Source organism: Bos grunniens, chromosome 2 (genome assembly GCF_055505025.1).
Source record: "Bos grunniens cultivar Pamir isolate PY7600 chromosome 2, Bosgru_T2T1.0, whole genome shotgun sequence".
Classification (NCBI taxonomy): Eukaryota; Metazoa; Chordata; class Mammalia; order Artiodactyla; family Bovidae; genus Bos; species Bos grunniens.
The window spans coordinates 16,969,508-16,990,974 of record NC_141166.1 but is presented as its reverse complement, the minus strand read 5'-3'; the positions used below and the strand labels follow the sequence as shown (position 1 = coordinate 16,990,974).

The following is a 21,467-nucleotide window of genomic DNA, read 5'->3' as shown; positions in this document are numbered from 1 at the left end:
GGAAATTGCCAACCTAGAATGGCCAAAAAGCACAGGAAAAGTGGTCTCCAAGAGAAACCTTTCTCTTCTAGCCAAAAGACCAAGAAAAGGATAGTCTAAAACAGAAAAGCTTTTAAGCAGTGCTCACCATACTCCAACCAAATGCCAGTGGAAAAGACACACACACACACACACACACACATACACACACCGTGGTTTCTGTGGGCCTGGGCACAGTGTTCACAGTCTACACCCCACCCCATCCTATCTCATGAAATCACGCAGCAGTGCTCCAATTGCTCCCTCCCTCCACCCCACTTGGTGATGTCTGTGGAGCCATGCAGGGACTTAATCTTCCATTCTGCCTGCCACATTGCAGGTGACACTGATTCCTGCTTAGGGAGATGTCTGTGGATCTGAGCAGGGGACTAATCTTCCCTCCCCTGCCCAGGAGAAGTGGTTGGCGGTGCTCTAGTTCCCCTGCCAGAGTGGTGTCAGTGAAACTAAGCATGAAGCCGTTCTTCCTTCCCCTCCTAAGTAGAAGCAGGCATGCTCCAATTCCCTAACTGCGATAGTGTCACTGGGGCCAAGCAGAGAGCTCACCTGTTCCCATCCAGTGGAAGCAGACTTTTCTGTTTCCCCTGCATGGGTAGAACTGACAGAATCAAGAGTGGAACTGACCTTCCATCCGCTCTCCAGTAAAAGGAAGCATTTTCCCACTGTCCCCTGAGAGCAGTACCAGCAGCTTCCAGTGATGAGATGAGCCTCCATTCCTGCCTGGCAGCAAAGAGACTATTGGTCAGGGCCGCTTACCATAACATCCTTGCCTGGTGTCAGTGGAGCTCAGGGCAAGCTGAGCCTCTGCCTTCTGCCAGCATAAACAACGTGGTGAGAGAGGGATATTTAGCACTTAACCTGCTTCCCTCTCCTTGTGTCAACAGGGATTTGAACTTGTGCCCCCAAATTATAGTGACAAAGTAGTATACACCAGACTTTAGCTTTTCCTATTCCTGATGGCAGTGGGGCTTAGTGGGGAACTAAGCTTATACCCAGCTAATAATGGTTGATAACTTCCCGAATTTGGCCAAAGACAAGCCCACAGATTCGGTAAGCTCTGCATACCTATAAAGAAAAGCACGTTCCTCCTTTGTGTCTTCTGCTCTCCGTGCTTGCGTGCCTCTGACACCAGATGTGTGTAGGAGTAAGTCTTCGTCACCTTTGGTCAGGCAAAGGAAAAGTGATCACAGAAAAAGACAGATTAACTAGGATAGCTATGGTCAAAAATACAGATAACAAGTGTTAATGAGGGTGCAGAGAAATTGAAATCCTCACAGATTGCTGGTGTGAATGTAAAATGATGTAGCCACTTTGGAAAACTGTTTGGCAGTTCCTCAAAGGGTTAAACATAGAGGTAATGAGCCACCAATTTGGCTGTTAAAGAATTAGAAACATATGCACCCAAAAAGTTAAATGTGGATGGATGTTCATAACAGCATCTCCTTAATAGCCAAAAGATGGAAACAACCTAAATGCCCGTCAGCTGTAAACAGGTTAACACTACGTGGTGCATTCATTCATTGGAATATTTTTTGGCCGTGAAAAGAAATGAAGTACAGATACATGCTGCAACATGGATGAAACTTGAAGACATAATGCCAAGCTAAAGGAACCAGACATAAAAGGTCGCATGGTGTCCTACAGATAAGAGTCACATGGTGTTGGCTAGGGGCTACAGGGAAGGGGAGATGTGGAGTAAGTGCTAATGGGTACGGAGTTTCTATTTTGGGTGATGAAAATATTATGAGGGTAGGTAAGGGAAATGATTCTGTAACTCTGAAGTGTCCATGTGATTATTTCCAATTAGCAGTAATCATGCCTTGAATAAACCTCACTGGTTGCAGTACTACAGCTGTGCAAAGCTTGAATTGTATATTTTAAAGGGTGAATTTTATGGTGTGTGAATTATCAGATCAGATCAGATCAGTCGCTCAGTCGTGTCTGACTCTTTGCGACCCCATGAATCGCAGCACACCAGACCTCCCTGTCCATCACCAACTCCCGGAGTTCACTGAGACTCACGTCCATCAAGTCAGTGATGCCATCCAGCCATCTCATCCTCTGTCGTTCCCTTTTCCTCCTGCCCCCAATCCCTCCCAGCATCAGGGTCTTTTCCAATGAATCATCAACTCTTCGCATGAGGTGGCCAAATAAAATTATTATTAAGGGCTTCCCTGGTGGCTCAGTGGTAAAGAATCAGCCTGCCAATGCAGGAGACATGGGTTCAATCCCTGGTCTGGGAGGATCCCACGTGCTGCGGAGCAACTAAACCTATGCACCTCAACTATTGAGCGTGTGCTCTAGAACCCGGGAACCACAACTACTGAACCTTCTTACTGCAACTGCTGAAACCTATGTTCTAGAGCTCATGCTCACAGCAATGAGAAGCCTGCATGCCACAACTCAAGAAAAGTTTGGGCAGCAATGAAGACCCAGCACAGCCAAAAAAATATAAATAAAAAAATTTAAAAACCATTGTTAAAAATCAATACATGTAATCTATCATGTCAACAGAATAAACAAAAATTTAAAATTGTAAGATCCCGTCAACTATTACAGAAAAGGCATTTGGGAAAAATTCAACACACATTCATACCAAAAGCTCTCAGCAAACTAGACAAAGAGAAGAACATTCTCAGCTTGATAAAGATCATCTACAAAAAACCTATGGGCGATAGGCACGTCGATAAATGAAACAGAATAGAAAGCTCAGGATTAGTTCCACACAAATATGCCCAATTAATTTTTGATAGAGGATCAGAAGCAATTCAATGGAGGAAAGATAGCCTTCCAGCAAATGATGTTTGTTGGAGGAATTGAGCATATATAGACAAATGAATGATCCTTAACCTAAACCTCATGCTTTAGGCAAAAATTAACTGAAAATGGGCTTCATTATAAACTATAAAACTCACAGAAATGTGTATAGAATACTTGCATGATAGAAGGTTAGTAAAGGGATGGCTTCTACTTTGCCACTTCCCTGGTGGCTCAGTGGTAAAAGAATTCACCTGCCAATGCAGGAGACACAGGTTTGATCCCTGGTTCAGGAACATCCCCTGGAGAAGGAAATGGCAACCCACTTCTGTACTCTTCCCTGGGAAATCTCATGGACAGAGGAGCCTGGTGGGTTTTAGTCCATGGGGTTGCAAAGAATCAGACACAGCTGAACACACGTGCTTCCACACTTCAAAAGAGTTATTAGACTTGACACAAAAAGCACAGTCCATGTCAGGAAAGATGGATAAATTGGTTCTCAATGACATTAGAAATTTTGTTTTCCTGTGAAAGACTCTGTTAAGAAGATGAAAAGACAAGCTAGACTGGGAGAAAATATTTGCAAACCGCATATGCAACAAAGGAATAGTATCTACAATATGTAGAGAACCCTTAAAACTCAACAGTATAAAAGCAATCCAGTTAGAAAATTGGCAGAAGACACATGCTGCTTATGGCAAATGCATAAACAAAAAAACATCTAAGAACTTCCCTGACTTTGGTCCAGTGGCTAAGGCTCCACACTGCCAATGCAGGGTGCCTGAGTTCAATCCCTGGGCAGGGAACTAGATCCCACGTGCCACAACTGTGAGTTTGCAGGCTGCAACTTAAGATCTCCCTACTGCAGTGAAGATCAAAGAACCTGAGTGCTCCAGCTATGACCTGGTGCAGCCAAATGAATAAATAAATAATAAATATTTTTTAAGTTGAATATCATTAGCCACTAGAAAATGCAAATTAAGTCTACAATGAAAATACCAGTACTTACCTATCAGAATGGCTAAAGTAAAAGCAAAAACCAAAGTCTGTGAGAAGTTCCAAGCAGAGAAAGTGATTCATTCCCACACTGCTAGTGGAAATGTAAAATGGCACAGCCACTCTGGAAACACTTTTTGCAGTTTCTCAAAAAGCTAAGTGCAACCACCATATAGCCTGGTAATTGCATTCTTAGGCATTTATCCCAGAAGAATGAAAACTTATGTTTCACACAAAAACTTATGCACAGGTTTTCATAGCATCTTTAGTTGTAGCATCCTCAGACTGGAAACAACCCAGATTCCCTTCCATGGGTGAATGGTTAGACAAGCTGTGGTACATCCACATCATGGAATGGTACTCAGCAACAGAAAGGAATGGACTGTTGATATACACAACAATTGCATGAATCTTCAGGAAATAAGCTGAGTAAAAAAAAAGCCAGTCTGCAAGGTTTATAGCTGTATGATTCTACTGATGTCACTTTTTAGGAAAGACACATTTTGAAAATGGAGAGGTTTGTAGTTGTCAGGGACTGAGGCGTGCAGACGGGTGGGAGTTAGGTATGATTATTATTAACAGACAACTTGAAGCATCCTTGAGATAAGATAGCATTCTTTATCTCGACTGAGGTGGTGCTTATATGAACCTCCGCGTATGATGAAATTGTTGAGGACTTCATGAATACAGGTACCAATGGGTTATCTAAATAAGATCAGTGCACTGTCTCAACATCAACATCCTGGTTTTGATATTGTACTATAATTTTATAAGATTTACCATTGGAAGTCACGTAAAAGGAAGATGTGTGTCTGCTCAGTTGTGTCCAACTCTTTGTGACCCCGTAGACTGTAGCCTGCTAGGCTCCTCTGTCCATGTAATTTTCCTCTCCAGGCAAGAATACTGGAGCCAGTTGCCATTTCCTCATCCAGGAGATCTTCCCGACCCAGGCATCGAACCCACATCTCTTGCATTTGCAGGCGGATTCTTTAACCCTGAGCCACCTTGGAAGCCCCAACAGAAAGATAGCATCTCTCTATTATTTCTTACATTGTGTATTAATCAATGATTATCTCAAAATAAAAGTTTAAAATTTTTTAAAGGGGCACCAGATGAACACAGATGAGAAAGTAATTAATTTTGCATGAGGAAACTTTAAAGCCAGGTAATCTTTGAACTTGATCATGAGGGATGAATAGAATTTCCACAGGCTTTTGTCTTATTATTATTTTAAAAGGAAGAGGAAAAGGCAATTAACACTGTCACTGACATCGTCTGAGAAGACCTCTCAGTAGGAGGATATGTCTGTATGTCAGTAACCTTAGGCCTAGGTTAAGTTCAGGAAAATCTGAGGGTGTGAGTTAGAGGGCGAGAACAGAAAGTTTGGATGGAGGAAGATGAGTAAAATTTGGGTATTAAGTGCCTAGGATAATCAATAGGAGATGTCCAAGAGGCAGAAAGAAACAGCTGGCACTCATGAATGGAGTCTGGGCTGCAGATACCTACTCAGGTACATGAAGTAGTAGTTAAAGCCACAAAGTGAATGCATATACCTGGTAAGCCTATAGTCAGAAAAGGGAAAGAGGACCAGTGATGGACTGTGAAGAGCTCCGACATTTAAAGGGTGGAAGCTTCTTAGGAAAAGGTGAGGAGCGGGCTACAGAAAGGAGGGTGTTAGAAGAGGTAAAGGGAAGGCAAGTTCCAAGCAAGGGTGAGCTGCCCTGGGCTCTGGGACAGAAGTCATTGCATTTATCTATCAAGCCCTTTTCTTTGTCTTTGGACTATCTCGTGAGTTGTTTCAGTGGCACCACCAGAGCCAAAAGAGTGGAAGGGACATGAAAAAGTGGGGACGCTAAATACATACATGCCTTTCAAAGAGCTTTGCCACACCAGAGGCTGTGACAGGGAGCTTGACAGAAGCAGGGTCCTGAAGATGTTTGTGAGAATGAGGAGGGTTTGAGCCTGCTGGCAGGCAGCGGGTAAGGAGCCATACACATTTTTGGACTCCTCTTCGGAAATTGCCTTCAGAGCCTAAGGCACATTTTCAACAATGGCAAATCTTCATCTTTTGAGAGTACATTTGAATTTTGGAAACAGCTAAGTCAGTTTGGAGCCAAGAGTGGTAAATCAGGTGGGTGATCAGGCTGGATAATACGACTTCAAAAGAAAAAAAAAAGTATAATTATAAAGTAGTAAAACTGATTTTCTTGTGAAGCTTGTGAATTGGCTTAGAAAGTAGTTCTTACAGAATTCCAAAAACCTCTTGAGCAGTTGTGGCATGATGTGAGCAAGTGTATGAAGTCTCTTTGTAGGTTTCAGAGGAAGATATTGATGTGCATAGAGGTCCTGTTACATGTGTGATGGTTTTGTTGCATATATTTACTCATATTTGTTACATATATTCACTCAGAGTTTGCAAATGTAAAGTTGCCCTGTATTCTTTTTGCCTGAGAGGTGACCTAGTGGAATTATACCAAAGTTTGTATGTGGGAGAATCCAGAGTTTCAAATTGTGATTGTTTAAACAGTTCTCCTGTGGTCTTACAGATGTAATTAGAATTCCTAGGATAGGAGTGTTCCCACAAGCATAATAATGCTTTAAATGTGTGTTCAATTATCCTTTTCTATAGCCATATTTAATCGTTTCTTTTTGAAATAGAGCTACTTTGAAAATATTAAATCACTCGCATGATCTTGACTGTTGGTCAGACCTGACGCAGTGCTGGGCACGGAGGAGGTGCTCATTGGGTGTCCCTTTCCTGTTGTCTCTGCCTTGGGGCTTGATACACACCAAGGACACACCAAGAGAAAGACCCGTTCCCTAGTAATAGATCATCTCCGTTACGTTCTGCCAGACATATCCAGGATAAGGGAAATTAACACATGGGAAAGTCTGAAGTTTTCATTTAGCCTTGTTGTTAATGTGGCAAATAAACATATGTGCTAAGTTGCTTCAGTCATGCCCGACTCTTTGCAACCCCATGGACTGTAGCCCTCCAGGTTCCTCTGTCCATGGAATTCTCTAGGCAAGAATACTGGAGTGGGTTGCCATTCCCTTCTCCAGGGGATCTTCCCAAACCAGGGATCAAACCTGGGTCTCCTGAATTGCAGGCAGAGTCTTTACCATCTGAGCCACCAGGAAAGCCCAAATATACATATACCAAAATATAATTTATTGACTGCATCCTTTGTACTTTTTGATAGGTATAATTATTTTATACTTAAGCATTACCCTATTTAATCATTAAAACAACCCTGTGAAATATTGGATTGGCCAAAAAGTTAGTTTGGGATGGTACAGAAAAACCCAAATGAACTTTTTAATCCAATAATCACCCCTGTTTGACAGATGAAGAAACTATGGCTCAGATGAGTGTAGTCACTTGCTCAAAGTCACATGGCTGAGAGGGGCAAAGCATGGACTTGAATTCAGTTCTGCAGTCTAGGAACCTCTTACCACCATCTCCGTATGTCTCCACATTAAAACTCATACCCTTGATAAAACATTAAAAAAAACAAGGAAAACATCAAATCAAAACAAACAAACAAACAAACACCACATGCTTCCCCTCCCCATTTTGAGAAAGGAGAAGTTAGAACCTCCTTCAAATCTCTGCTGGCCAAAAAAATGTCATAGCATTCATTGTACTTTGTGTAATTCTAATTACAGAAGCAATCCTAAAAATTAATTTGTTTTTGAAATAGAAACTTGAGGGACTTCCCTCGTGGTCCAGCAGTTAAGACTCTGGGCTTCCACTGCAGGGGGCAAGGGTTCGATCCCTGGTTGGAACTAGATCCCGTGTGCTATACAGTGCGGCACTTCCCCTCCTCCCACAATAGTAACTCAATATTGATACCCTGCCATGCCCTCCCTCTGCTTCCCAGCACCTGGTGCTCCCAGGAGTGGGCAGTGTGGAAGCATCAGCTGTAACATTCTGTCATGGCTTGCTAATGAGAAAGCCTTGGGGAAAGCCACAAGGAGTTAGCCATTCTAGGAAACTTTCCACAGCTGTTGCATTAATTAAGACTTTTGGTCCCAAATAACAGAAACCACTGGAGCTCACTTAAGCAGAAAGGGGAATTTGTTTTAAGGATCCTGTGATGACTCCCAGAATTCAAGGGCAGGGAACCAGGGACTGCAGTGAGGCAGGAAACCCAGAAAGGTTTCTTGCTTCACCTCCGCCCCTCACGCCCTCTACACCCTGGCTTCCCCTAATTCACACCAGCCTCTCTTGCTTCCTGTCCCTGAGGGGGATGGCTGCTACTAAGAGCTACCACAGCTACCCAGAAGGAGCCTTGCTTCTCTCTCCCTCTCCCCGCCTCACATGCCTTCCTCTTTCTTTCACTCTCCCTGTCCTGATTCCAAATTCAAGGGTGAGAATTAAATTTTGTCCTGCTTTGGGTTACGTGTTGGTTTGGGAGAGGGAGCGTCAAGCCAGTTAACAGTCCACCACAACTCTTGTTTCCTCCTCCCTTTATGCCATGGTGCCACTGGTTACTTTTCTATCCCAGGAGTTTGAAAATGTTAATGGCCCTGATAGCATAGGAGTGAAATATTAGAATGTAGGTTTTAGAGACAAATTTGGCTAGTGTTATCACTCTGCCACTTACTAGGTATGTGTTCTTGGGCAAGTTACTTAAATACTCTGAGCCTTTCTTTCTGTACAAGTTAAAAGGAATGTACAGTTGCTATATTTCTTATGAGGTCGTGGCAGGGATTAAATATAACACGTATAATGCTTAGCCCAGGTCTAGCATACATTATGCTTGATAAAATACTGCCCCTTCCTTCTTTCTGGTGAGCATTAAGATGCATTGCCTTGGACTTGGCAAAGGACTTGGGTTTTAAACCTAGAAAAGTTTCTAGGGTTGTATTCTCAGGCCAGAGCTAGAGGTCCCTAGGTATCACCTGAAGTGGATTCCACTCTCACAGATAGATGGTACTTCCAGTCAAGGGGGTATCAGCTCTACCACAGCTCCAGCCTTTTTTCCTGTGGTTAGAGCTGAAGGAGCCTGATTAAAGATTCAATTCAGTAAATATTGATTATCTTTACTATTTGCAAGACCCTGAACTCTAGGTTCTAGATCCAACCAGTCAATCCTAAAGGAAATCAGTCCTGAATATTCATTAAAGGACTGATACTGAAGCTGAAACTCCAGTACTTCGGCTACCTGATGCGAAGAGCTGACTCATTGGAAAAGACCCTGATGCTGGGAAAGATTGAGGGCAGGAGGAGAAGGGGACGACAGAGGATGAGATGGTTGGATGGCATGCCCAACTCAGTGGACATGAGTTTGAGTAAACTCCAGGAGTTGATGATAGACAGGGAAGCCTGGCGTGCTGCAGTCAATGGGGTCACAAAAGAGTCAGACACGACTGAGTGACTGAACTGAACTCTAGGTATTGTTGGAACTGAAAAATATGTAATTGAAAGAGATAGTCCTTTCTACCCGAGAGAATAAAATCTAGAAAAAGAAATGATGGATCTACACAAGTCATTAATTCAGGATGCTGGTAGAACTGGCTTACTAAGGCACTATGTTGATGAAGATAGGTCATCTTAAGTAAGGGGGGGCAAAGTAGTTTGAAGCCAGATCATGGAGGATATGGAATGCCAAACTGAGGACTGTAATGTCAGGGTGGCTGGAAGCCAGTGCAGATTTTTGAGAAAGCATACATTATGAGAAAGAAGCATAATCTAACGGTGTGTTTTAGGAACTTCATCCTGGTAGTCAAATGCTAAAGGATCTGAAAGGCAGGAAGGCAAGAGAGGAAGGAGACTGGAATCCAGCTGGGGAGCTGTTTCAGTAGGATGTGAGGGTGGGATTATGAATTCGTGGTCAGTTCAAAATGTCATAAAGGCTAAAAGATGGGGATTGGGCTGAGATAGAGGAATTATGCTGGATAACTTGAACCCTGAAAGTGCAAGAAGAAGTGTAGGCTGTGGATGAGGTCATTGGGGATCACTTCGGGGCTCCTCGTCCCCTGAAGTTGGAGTGGGAATGAAGGGAACATTAATGGTTCACTGCACCCTGAAGGAATACCTCCTGTGACTAGAGGTGCTATATTAGAGCTTGACTTGCCTGGGGAATTTTTGGGTGGTGGTGGTGTTTTTTGATAAAGGAAATCTAGATAAATTTCAGTGCCTTATTTGGAAACTCTATGGCGCAAACAGTATTTTGAACACATTTTCATCCAAAATCTAAGTATTCTATATTAAAATCGGCCAGAAAGTTACTACCAGGCTGCCTTTTTTTTTTTTTTTAACTATGGAATCAGTTCTGTGAACAATGAGAGATAATTTTGACCTAAAATTAATATTTAAAAGACAAGACTAGAATTTGCTTTCTCCATTACTCTTTTCTGTTAAAAATTACAAAATCCTACTTATGTTGGCCAAAGTGATTTTTAAAGAGTCCCTGATCATCATGAAATACAGCTGAAATTTTTGACATTTTAGTTTGCTGTATTCATGTTATTATTATTTTCTACAGTAAATTTAATTAAAATGCTTATGTGTTTTCTTAAATCTCTCACTTTCCTGAACTGAGACTCTAGTAAATGTTCTCTGTACTTTGCAGAACTGATCGAGGTCTAATAAGGCTCATTCATGGTGCTCTTATTCATGCTTATAATAAAATCAGTCATTTAGGGGAATACATTTTCCAGGCAGTTCCCCTGCCTCCCAGGGGAAATATTTCGAGGCCTCCCAGTGACCATGGGATTAAAAGGCTTGACAGGGAAGTCCTAGAATTCTTGAAGAACTGGGCCTTTGAAAGATTCATTGTTGTGGACTCTCCCTTTGAAAGAGACCACTTTATCTTGCTCCTAAACATCTATAGGACAGACATAGCACTTTCTGAAAAGAAATTCTGGGTGATGCGGAAGAGCAGACTATGTAGGTAATCCAGTATGGGTAGTGTGTAATTTGAAGAATGATAGTTCCATTTTTATGGTTGCCATAACAATCATACAGTTGTGCAGAAAATGTGTATAGCTTTTATAGAAGGGAGCTGGCACCATTGTAATGATTCTTCTCATATCAGAACAACTGTTTTCAGATCTGAAAAATAGGGGTGGCTTAACCCTTCCCCAGTTAGCTCAGCATGCTCCCTGAGAAGGCTCTTTGGAGCTCCAGTGCTGTGGAAATGTATTCACCACTTACATTTGCATTTTAGCCTGATAAATGGATTGAGAATTAAGGATGATGATCCTTTCAACAGCAGGTTCTGAATTCCTGGCTTGGGAATTCAAAGGATGACTGTTCCTCAAATAGAAATCTAGGAGAGATGTCTAGACATAGTGAATTCCTTGACTTTGTGACTATTCTTAATTCTGTCCACTAGAATTTAAATCTGTCCAATACTAGCCTTTACCATTGTGCTTAAGTTGCTAATAAAGTCATATTAAAGTTTGGTTTACATTTTCTGTTTTATTTTAATATATTAACTATGGCTTTTCTGGAAATTGCAAAGCCAAATTTAAAAGAGTGGTATTTTAAAGTAGTATACTTTATGCTCCTCTTTGGCTACCTTTTCCTGCTTTTGGATACTTAGAACTTGACTTTCTCTGGCATACTAAAGAATATTCATTTTGAATAATAACTTGATGTCAGAACTCTGTATGTGGATTTTCAGGCTGAGGGTAAAAAGTTGTCACATTTAGATTTGGTACCTAAAAATGAAGTCATTGTCAATTTAATCAACCATAGAGAAACATTTCTCAAAGAAATTTGGGGTAATTATTGGTTCCGCCAAAATGCTTCTGGGCTGTTTAAATCTTAAGTTAAACTATGGAACCAAGGGTGACTAGAAGAGATTTCAGCTCCATTTGAAATCAAACTTCTTGGTCTAATTAACTTCTTTTAACGCCTTCTCTTTTGAATTCTTGTTCCTTTAAGTTAAAGTTCTGCAGTTCTGTGGTGTTAGCAAGTTAGTTTAATTCTCTGAGCCTTAGTTTCCCATCCATAAAAGGAGAGTGAAAAATCACCTCTCATGAGATGATTTCTAGGTGATGTAGGGGGAGGAAAAAGCATTTTTAATGAGTGTGAGATTTCCTGTGTCTTGAGCTGAAGACCTCAGATACATTTTACACATAGGAGAACTTTTCATGCCTAAACTCTTAATCTTATATTTAGGGGTTTAGATATTTGATCCCCCTATGAGAACATTTCCTGTAAGCTTACTGCTACTTCATTTTGTCTGATTTTAAAACTTATTATGTATCAATCACTGTTCTTCCACTCTGTTTTAAAGCAACCCCAATGTGATATTTTAAATCTGGGTTATAAGAAAGCTCTACTACCAGAGGTCAAAGAAGAGAGTGAGATGTTCAGTGAGCATTTCTGGTAGAAAGACTTTCTGGACCCAGAAAGTGGAACTGGGCTGTTCTTGTTACTCCCTTAGCTGTGCAGAGCTGCATTCTGAACATCCGCAAGCCTGGGTTTTAGACTTGGACTGGAAGTGAAAGAGCGAAGAGGACAAGCCATTCCTGATCTACACGTCAACTGTTTTGGTTGAATTGTGCCCAGTAGTTCAGGGCTTTCAGATAAACTAATTGGTGGCTTCCAGGCCTTTGCACTAGCTCTTCCTTTTGCCCAAGTCTTTCTTCCATATAAAGTCCGTGGCTCACTCCTCACCTTCATGTCATCTTCAGATGTCACCATCTCTTTTGAAGCCTATGTTGACTTTCCTATTTATAATTGTTATCAGTACTTCCAGCCCTCCTTACTCTGTTCTAATGTTCTTTTTTTTTTAACCTCCATCACACTTAATCACAATACTGTTTATTTTCTGCAGCCCTCTCCCTCACTAGAATGTAAATGGGTAAGATTCTTTACCCTGATGTTGGGAAAGATTGAAGGCAGGAGGAGAAGGGGACGACAGAGGATGAGATGGTTAGATGGCATCACCGACTCAATGGACATGAGTTTGGGTAAACTCCAGGAGTTGGTGATGGACAGGGAGGCCTGGCGTGCTGCGGTTCATGGGGTCACAAAGAGTTGGACACGACTGAGCAACTGAACTGAACTGAACACTCAATTACAATACTGTTGATTTTCTGCAGCCCCCTCCCCCACTAGAATGTAAATGGGTAAGATTCTTTGTTCTCAAATGTGTCCCAGACACCTAGAGTAGTAAATGCCCATAAACAATGAATGGAGGAATTCTGGCCTTCTTTCTGTTAACCTATGATAGCTTCACCTCTGATAGCTTCACATTGACATTCTACTGGTTCCTACAGCTTCAATTTGTTCTTGACACAAAATAAGTGAAAATTTATGAAAAGAGCTGCACCTATACATAGGTATCAACCATTTAGTACAAGAAAGTCGGACACAGCTTAGCGGCTGAACGACAACAAAAGCAAAATATCTAAAACTGACGTAAGACAATAATAAATGGTCCTAATGTTTATCAGATGTGTGGCATCACCACGCGGAGGAAAAAGTAACTTTTGGGCACTGTGCTGGACCTCCTTTGTGCCTGTGTTCTAAGGATAAAGCTCCAAAGAAATCTTAACAGATACTTTGTTGCTGGCAGATATTGGGATTGTAATTCTGAAACTGTTTTGAATATTGAAGCCATGGGGAGCTGAGGTTCTCAACGGGAGAATAAAAATGTAAATATGGAATGGGAGAAGATGAGGAAGAACTCTGTAGTACTAGAGTACAGTTGGAGGTATAAATATGACTGAAACAGTATATACTAGGTTCTACCATATGAAACTACCAGTTTTAGGTCATAAGTAGTCAAATATCAGCAATTTCACATGACTTAACTCAGTATTTTCTAATTCTGCTTTTTAAAAGGGCCAAGTAATAATGAGCATAGCAATCTCTAGGACCCTATCTTGGTTTCTAAATAGCGTTCATTCTCCACTGAAAGAAATTTGGGCTCCTTAGGGACGTGCTGATTATTAGTCTGGGGCAGGAAATGTTTAAGGTGAACCTGAACTATTTACTGTGCCAAAAAGCATAGAAGTGCTGGAAGACTTAAGGAGACACAGCACAAGCACATAGAGATCACTGGAAGGGCTTCCATCAGCCTAATTTGGGACAATTTGAGTATTAGAATGAATAGTAATGGTAATGGATTATACTTCATATCATTTTTTTTAAAGTCAGTGCACCTGTAATAATACTCAAAGAGAAACCAGAAACAAACAAAAAGTAGGGAGCAGAGCAGGAAAAGCTCTTGACAGGAGAGTGTCTGCTAATAATACAGAAGGTTAAAGCACCATTTTATAGCTTGCAAAGCTATGATTGATTCAGGCAAAATTCATCAGTGGAAGCTAAAATCACTGGCTGAAAGGTTATTTGAACCTTTCTTTAATTGTTGTTTTTGTTGTTTAGTTGCTAAGTCATGTCTGACTCTTTTGTGACCCCATGGACTCTCACCTACCAGGCTCCTCTGTCCGTGGAATTCTCCAGGCAAGAATACTGGAGTGGGTTACCATTCCCTTCTCCACAGGATCTTACCCACGCAGGGACTGAACCCACTTCTCCTCCATTGATAGGTGGATTCTTTACCACTGAGCCACCAGGGAAGCCATGAAAAGTTGTTTCCGAACAGGATATTCACATGATCTAAAACTTTTATTCCACAGATTAGTTATTAATTAATAAAGAGTAAAAGGAAGCCAGAACGATCTGGCTCTTAGCACCTTAGCAGATCAAATCTGGCACCCTGACAGCTTGTACCTTCTGAAGGAATGCGGTACAAAGCACGCCGTCACCTGTGAAGGGTTCATGTCAGAAGTTCCCCCTGAATCTAATCAAGACTTAAAACCTAACTTTCTGTTTCTTGGAAATTTAGACATTAGTTTTGCCACATTTGATTTATTTCTGTCCTTTCCTCTCTTCCTCCTTCCATAAGCTGATAAATCTAGAACATGAGACATTCTACAAAACAACTGGCCTGGACTCTTCAAAAAAAAAAGGCAGTGTTATATTTATAAGAAAAAAAAAAAAGAGGGATTCATATACACTAAACAAACTAAAGAGACATGATTACCAAACACAATGTAAACCTTGATTAGAGCCCAGATCAGGAGGAATACAAAAAGCTAAAGAGCCTCTGTGAGACAACTGAAGACATTTAAACATGATCTGCAGACTGTATATAGGGAAGTACTGTTCATCTTAACTGTGATAGTAGTACTGTGGTTCTGCAGAAGAATGCCTTTATTCTTGGAAGACACATGCAGAAGGATAAAGGGGTAAAGTTTCATGATCTGTACTATGTAATTTAAAATAGTTCATATGTTTAAGAAAAGCTAAGTATATGAAAAGAGGGACAGAGGGAAGAGAAAGATAAAAGAAATAGGTCAAAGTGTTGACATTTGATGAGTCTTAATGAGAGGTATATGGATGTTAATTTTACTATTCTTTAAACTTTCCTGAAAGTTTTACATTTTTCAAAATGAAAATTGAGAAGAAAGTTAATTTTAACATCTCTAAGATTTTAACATTTTCTTTAAGGTTTTTAAATTTTGTTTTCTTTATTGTTAATTGGTGGAAAATTGCTTTACAATATTGTGCAGGTTTCTGCCATACATCAACATGAATCCATAGATTCTCCAAGGTTAAACCATGGCTTTCCTGGCCTGTGCCGTGACCTCTGGCTCCCAGGGTACCAGTCTAGCCTCATCTGCTCCATGGTGTTGGGTTTTTGAAGTGTAAAAGGAGCATAGAATGGCGAGAGGTTCAGTGAATGGGTGAGTAAACAAATACAACAATGGAGACCATTTCGGTCATTTCTGACCCAGTTCTTGTCATATCACAATCCTTTGGAAAGTAATCTAACAACTACATTCATGTGGTCCTGGATTTTGCTAAAGCTGGAGGTAGACCTTCTGTGGACCCTAGATTAAAACCCTCTAGGTGGGTGAACAGATGCTCAGAGCACTGCACCCTTTCTTTATGTTCACTCTATGGCCTCATGGACTTCCCTAGTGGCTCAGATAGTAAAGAATCTGCCTGCAATGCAGGAGACCCAGGTTCGATTCCTGGGTCGGGAAGATCCCCTGGCAAAGGGAATGGACCCACTCCAGTATTCATGCCTGGAAAATTCCATGGACAGAGGAGTCTGGCAGGCTACAGTTCATGGGATCACAATGAGTCAGACACGACTGAGCGACTAACTCTTAACAGTATGGCCTTGTATGTGTCATTTCATCACTTAGGGGGAGTGGAGGGACAGATGGACCAAGATCTCTTTCTGCTTTAAATAGTCCTTAGTCTTTTTCTGTTCTGAAAAATCTGTGATTTGTGTCCGGCTTTTTAGCATCTGTTGTGGTAGTAGTCGTGAGTGAAAGAGTATTAACATATCCGCAGCTGCCATCAGAAAAAAATAAAAGGTCCAGCCCGGCTGTACTTAGGGGGGCTGATTTAGGTTTGAATGGTGCTCCCAGCTCCTTTTGCTTTTGACAGGAGAAGTCGGCCTGTCCTGGAGGAAAACCAGTGTAAAGTAGAAGCTCGGATGAATTCAGCATCTGACTTGACTGGTTCGTCCTAGCAATCATCTGGCTGGACTCTGTACATGATGCTCCATAGAGATGCATTATCATAGTGGAGTGCTTCAGCTCCGTAGTTATTTTTTCTGCTCCAATTTACATAAAATTTTCTGCTTTCTATATAAACTGTGTTGTTGTTTTTCAGTCACTGAGTTGTGTCCAACTTTGTGACCCCAGGGACTGCAACACACCAGGCCTCCCTGTCCATCACCAGCTCTTGGAGTTTGCTCAAACTCATGTCCATTGAATCAGTGATGCCATCTAACCATCTCATCCTCTTTTGTCCCCTTCTCTTCCTACTTTCAATCTTTACCAGCATCAGGGTCTTTTCCAGTGAGTCAGCTCTTGGCATCAGTTGGCCAAAGTACTGGAGCTTCAGTTTCAGCATTAGTCCTTCAAATGAATATTCAGAGTTGATTTCCTTTAGAATTGACTGGTGTCCCATCTAATCTAAGAAGGCAAGTAAAAATAGTACTCCTTATCCCTTTAAGTTTATTTCTTAAATATTTTCCATCCCTTTCCATCCATTCACCATCATTGACCCAGATCTTCCTCACAGAATTGCTTGCTAGCAAGGAGACAAACCCAGAGTCACGGACAGAGGAGGGCCTCTATAAATTTTGTTAGTCTGGAAATGGTCCCTGAACCGCAGTTTGTAAAACACTGTTTTATGAGAAAAGAAGATGGGATGAAGACAGAAAAGGACACCCTTGGAAACAATAACAACTGTGGTGTGACCACAGGGTTGGACGCCAGGAGGTCATGAGTTCTAATCCTAAATGTATTTCCCAAGACACAGTGGCAAAACTGCATGGAAAAGTGCTCAAGGGAGCCCTTTTGGTCATTTTTTTTCATTCACTTATCCATCAGCTATTCATTACATGTGTGCCTTCAGTGTGCTGGAAGAGATCTACAGGTTGGTCAGTGTCAGAGCCAGACCTTGAGGAGCTCCCAGTCTTGTCACAGTGCTGAGGCATGCGTCCATAATTAACCCCCAGCATGCCGGTTGTAGTGGTCAGTGCTGTTGGATCGGGCCCAGTTTCAGGCTTGGGCAGGGCAGCTGTGGGGAGGTGACTTCTACTCTCTGGAGCCACAAAGCTTCCCTGGATAAAAAAAACAGAGCATTGCAGCCAGGCCTTTAAAAGCTAGGTAGGTCTTAGGCCTTGGAGACCAGTGGGATAAATGTCCTAATGTTAGGAACTTCACCAGCAGTGTCTGAGGGACCAGAAGGTGTAGAGAAAAGGTTGGCACATAAGGTGCACTTTGGGAGTATGCAATCTGATTAGAAATATACGAATAGGTGCCATGTCATGAAAGGCTTTGAATTCTAAGCTGCATTTCTCTTTTCCTCAGTAAGGAGTTGATGAAGGTTTTTGACCAGACTCATGCTCTAAGATGATTAATCTGGCAGCAACCATGACCTTGGGGAGAACAATTTCTGTGATGTGGTAGGGGCCACGGCCCAGATCCAGGGAGGTAAATGGTGACAACATGGTGAGTAAGTGTTGCCGTGGAGACTGGACAGCTGCTTCCAGCTGCAAGGAGGCAGAGCGATGGGTGCCTTGAGGAGGAATAGGACTTAAGGTCAGAGGAAGAGCATGTGAGTGACAGAGGGGCAGAGGTTCTTTCTATGCTTCTGCTGTTTCCTGGGATCGTTGGCCAGGTTGTAAGAGATTGCAGAAGGCTTCTAGTTATTCTTCATGTGTTCTTTTCCAGGACCAATGGCCTTGAGCAAAACAGTCTTCGAGGTTTTCTGTCACTTTAAAAAGTTTGACTAAGCCCTTGAGTCACGTGCCTTCAGAAGCTGGTTACATAACCCGGCTCCGGATTGGGTTTCTGCAGCCTCATGCACTGCAGCCCCCGTCCTCTCCCTCCCCCACCTGGCACTTGATTTTCTGTGGGTCAGGGTTAGTTTCTTTCTAACCATTGTTGCGGAACTCTTTAAATATTTGGTCTCACAGGTTCTAAAAACTGGCAGGCCAGGCTGCTCCCTGCAGGTTGTGAGACCAAAGGCTTCCAGAAGAGGAGCCAGTACAATCCCAAGCATGTTAACCGAGTGTAACAGCTGCACGGAGCACCACCCCTGCAGGGCCGGGCTCCCAGGGCTGAGGCCAGCAGCTCCCAGCCGCTGTGGCCCGCAACCAGGAAGAGCCCTCCTGCACCACATCGTGGCCGAGTCATAATTGTGGCGATGACAACAGATTAAATCCCTGGCTCTCAGCACTGAGGACTGGGGTTTGTCAGGGTCACTCACTGTTCCCTCTCTTCTCCCAATTTTCCATAGTGAGAGAGCAAGCTTGGAGTCCACTGCTACAGTGCAAACACTGGCCCAGAGCTCTCTGAGTTTTACTCTCTCTAGAAGTTAGTTCTCTTAGTAGCCTAGACTGCCTGTCTCTCTTTTCTTCCAGCACCCCCTCAACACATGATTCCGAATGTTGTAACCCCTCAATATATGTGCATATGTTTTTATACACTGTTTTTTTTTTAATAATTTAAGACCACTTGAAGATACACATATAATGCAGTGAATAACTTTTATATCAGGTTTCAGGGCAAAAGGAATATATGAATAGGAGAATAGGCACACCCAGGATAAAGATTAGTTCATAAAGTTCAAATTATAAATAAGATTCTCTCGAAACAGATCACACATGTTTTTTTCTGAGTTTCCTAGCAGCCAAAGCAAAGAAGGAAACTTAAAAAGGATAAAATTCACACGTGTGTGAGGTACAGGCAGACTGTCAGCTCAGGAAAAGAAGAGGGAGTCTTTGCACTGCATAAGCTTGTTGTGTAAGTGCCCGTGAAAGGGGCACTGAATGAGCAAGAGCAAGGCCCTCACTGGCTTCCCTGCAGTGAATAGCGCAGCCATTTGGTTGACTTCTTGTGGTGTCCCATGGGGTAGGCTTGGTGGTGAGGCCCTGTATGACGAGATTCCACTGTGATGGGTGTCTCAAGGGTGCATTTATCACCCCTCAAATCTGGGAGATTCTCTGCCACAAAAAAAGTACCAAGATCAAATGAGTCTGGCAAGGATTATGCGATTCCAGCATGTTGAAGGCTCTGAGAAGTTCTTCAATTAAAAAATTGGCTCAAAAAAAAAAAAAAATTGGCTCAGCATTTACCAAAATGATTTAATTATATGACCTTTAAAAAAAATTAAAACACTTATTTTGCAAACACTGAAGGAAATGGCAACCCATTTCAGTATTCTTGCCTGGGAAATCCCATGGACAGAGAAGCCCGGTGGGATACAGTCCATCGGACAGTCCACGTGTCCACAAAGAGTTGTATACAACTGAGCGACTAACACTTTGACTTGATCTAAAACAAAGATCAGCACACTTTCTGCTAAGGGTCAGACAGATATTTTAGCACACAGCCCCTGCCAAAAGTACCCAGCTCAACTCTGCCATCGTATCCTAAAAGCTTGATGTTTTGATAAAGCTTCGTTTCTGTATGCTGAAATTTGAATTTCATACAATTTTCACATGTCATGGAATAACATTTTTCTTCTTATTTCTTTTTCAATCATTTAAAAAGACAAAAACCATTCTTAGTTTGCAGACTGTTCACAAACAGGTGGCAGGCCTAGTTTGGTCTGAGAGCTGTAGTTGGCCAAACCCTGATCAAGATACTGTTTGGATGGTACATCTTCCAGTAACCCTTCCTGAATACCATTCCTCAGAGTTGTTTTCATTCAGACTTTTATCTTTCTGGTTTAAGAGCAGATTTTCTTGAAAAAGTGTAATGGAGCATTGGTTTGAGTGCTTATGGGCTAGTCTTAAGATTTTTCTCAAAGGTTGTTTGGGCCCTCTCAGACATATACAAACTAATAATTGAAGTCTTAAAGTTTTATTCTGTCACATATGGCTGAATCAGTTTGAGGCTGGAAATGTTTTAGCGAGCCTTATCTTTCTTTCATAGAAATAAAATTCTCAAAGCACCTAGAGACATTTGATTTTAAGAAAACTTAACTTCCCGGTTAAATCTCTAAGTAAACTAGTAAACTGCGGCCCTCATCAAGCTAACAGAATATCCTTTTTGATTTTTACTAGAGGAACGTTCTTTTAGTTTCTTATGCTGCCCTTACGGTGATTGTAGGTGGGTCAAAACTTTCCCACCACCAAGTTGGACATTTCAGTTTCAATTTAAAAAGTATTTATTGAGTACTCAGGGTTTACAATGCAGTTTGCTGACTTTTATGGAGGATACTAAAAGGAACAAGAAATAGACAGCTTTACCTTGTGAATCAAGTTCAAGAGCCTCACCGATTTAGAGCCCATTGCCATGGTATCAGGATTAGTTTCACCTCGTTGTCTCTTCCCATAAGGTTACACTTGTTACTTCCTGTCAGGATGCATTCATTACTTCCCATCAGGTGGCATGCATTACTTCCTGTCAGGATGCACTCATTACCTCTGGAGGAGAGTCCAGTGGGAGTGGGGAGTGCTGACTCAAATAGCCTGCCTGTGGGGAAGGGAGGGTGGTTTCTTCCAAATACCCAAACCTCCAGGCCAGTGCCTGGGTAGATGGGGCGGGCGGTGTGGGGAACTAGACTGCCCAAATATTAGATATTTACATCGTAGGAAGGGCTGGGTTAGGTGGGGCATGTTACTTGGGAAATTATAAAGCAAAATGAGACTGTCCAGGGGCTTCACAGATTAGGAATGAGATGTGCACAGGGATACTGTGGTGATAAATAGGCGTGGGGTGTACTTAAGTGTATGAGCTTGGGGGAAGTATACAATTATTTGAAGAGAAAAAAAAATTGTTATTAGGGCCATTTCCAAGTAGAACTGCGTCACAGCCAACTAAATGGGCCCAAAGCTTTTCACAGAACCTACTCTTGGGGCTCATCCCTGTGTCACGAGTCAGGCCATTTATTCTTAGGCACATCCTGCTTTTGCAAGGCCGGAGAAGACTCAGTAAATCTTGCTCATATAATCCTTGAAGGACAGACTCCCATCAGCCATCGAGAAAGAGGGAGGCGAAGAAAGGACAGCCCATCAGAGAGTTAATTTACCGAAGGGACTTGCCCCTCTTCAGATGGACTTCCTGGGAAGCCTCACTCCCAGAGGCTGCCTCACCTCCACGTGCCCGCACCTGTTTCTCAGGATCAAAGAGAAAGAGGGGCCAGGCCACAGAGAGGAGAAGGGCCCTCA

At 42.1% G+C, this 21,467-nt stretch overlaps 1 protein-coding gene across 6 annotated transcripts in view; it reads left to right on the top strand.

Moving 5' to 3' along the window:
* DIS3L2 (DIS3 like 3'-5' exoribonuclease 2) overlaps window positions 1–21,467 on the top strand; it is a 356,275-nt gene that overhangs the window by 174,069 nt on the left and 160,739 nt on the right. The window lies entirely within an intron of this gene.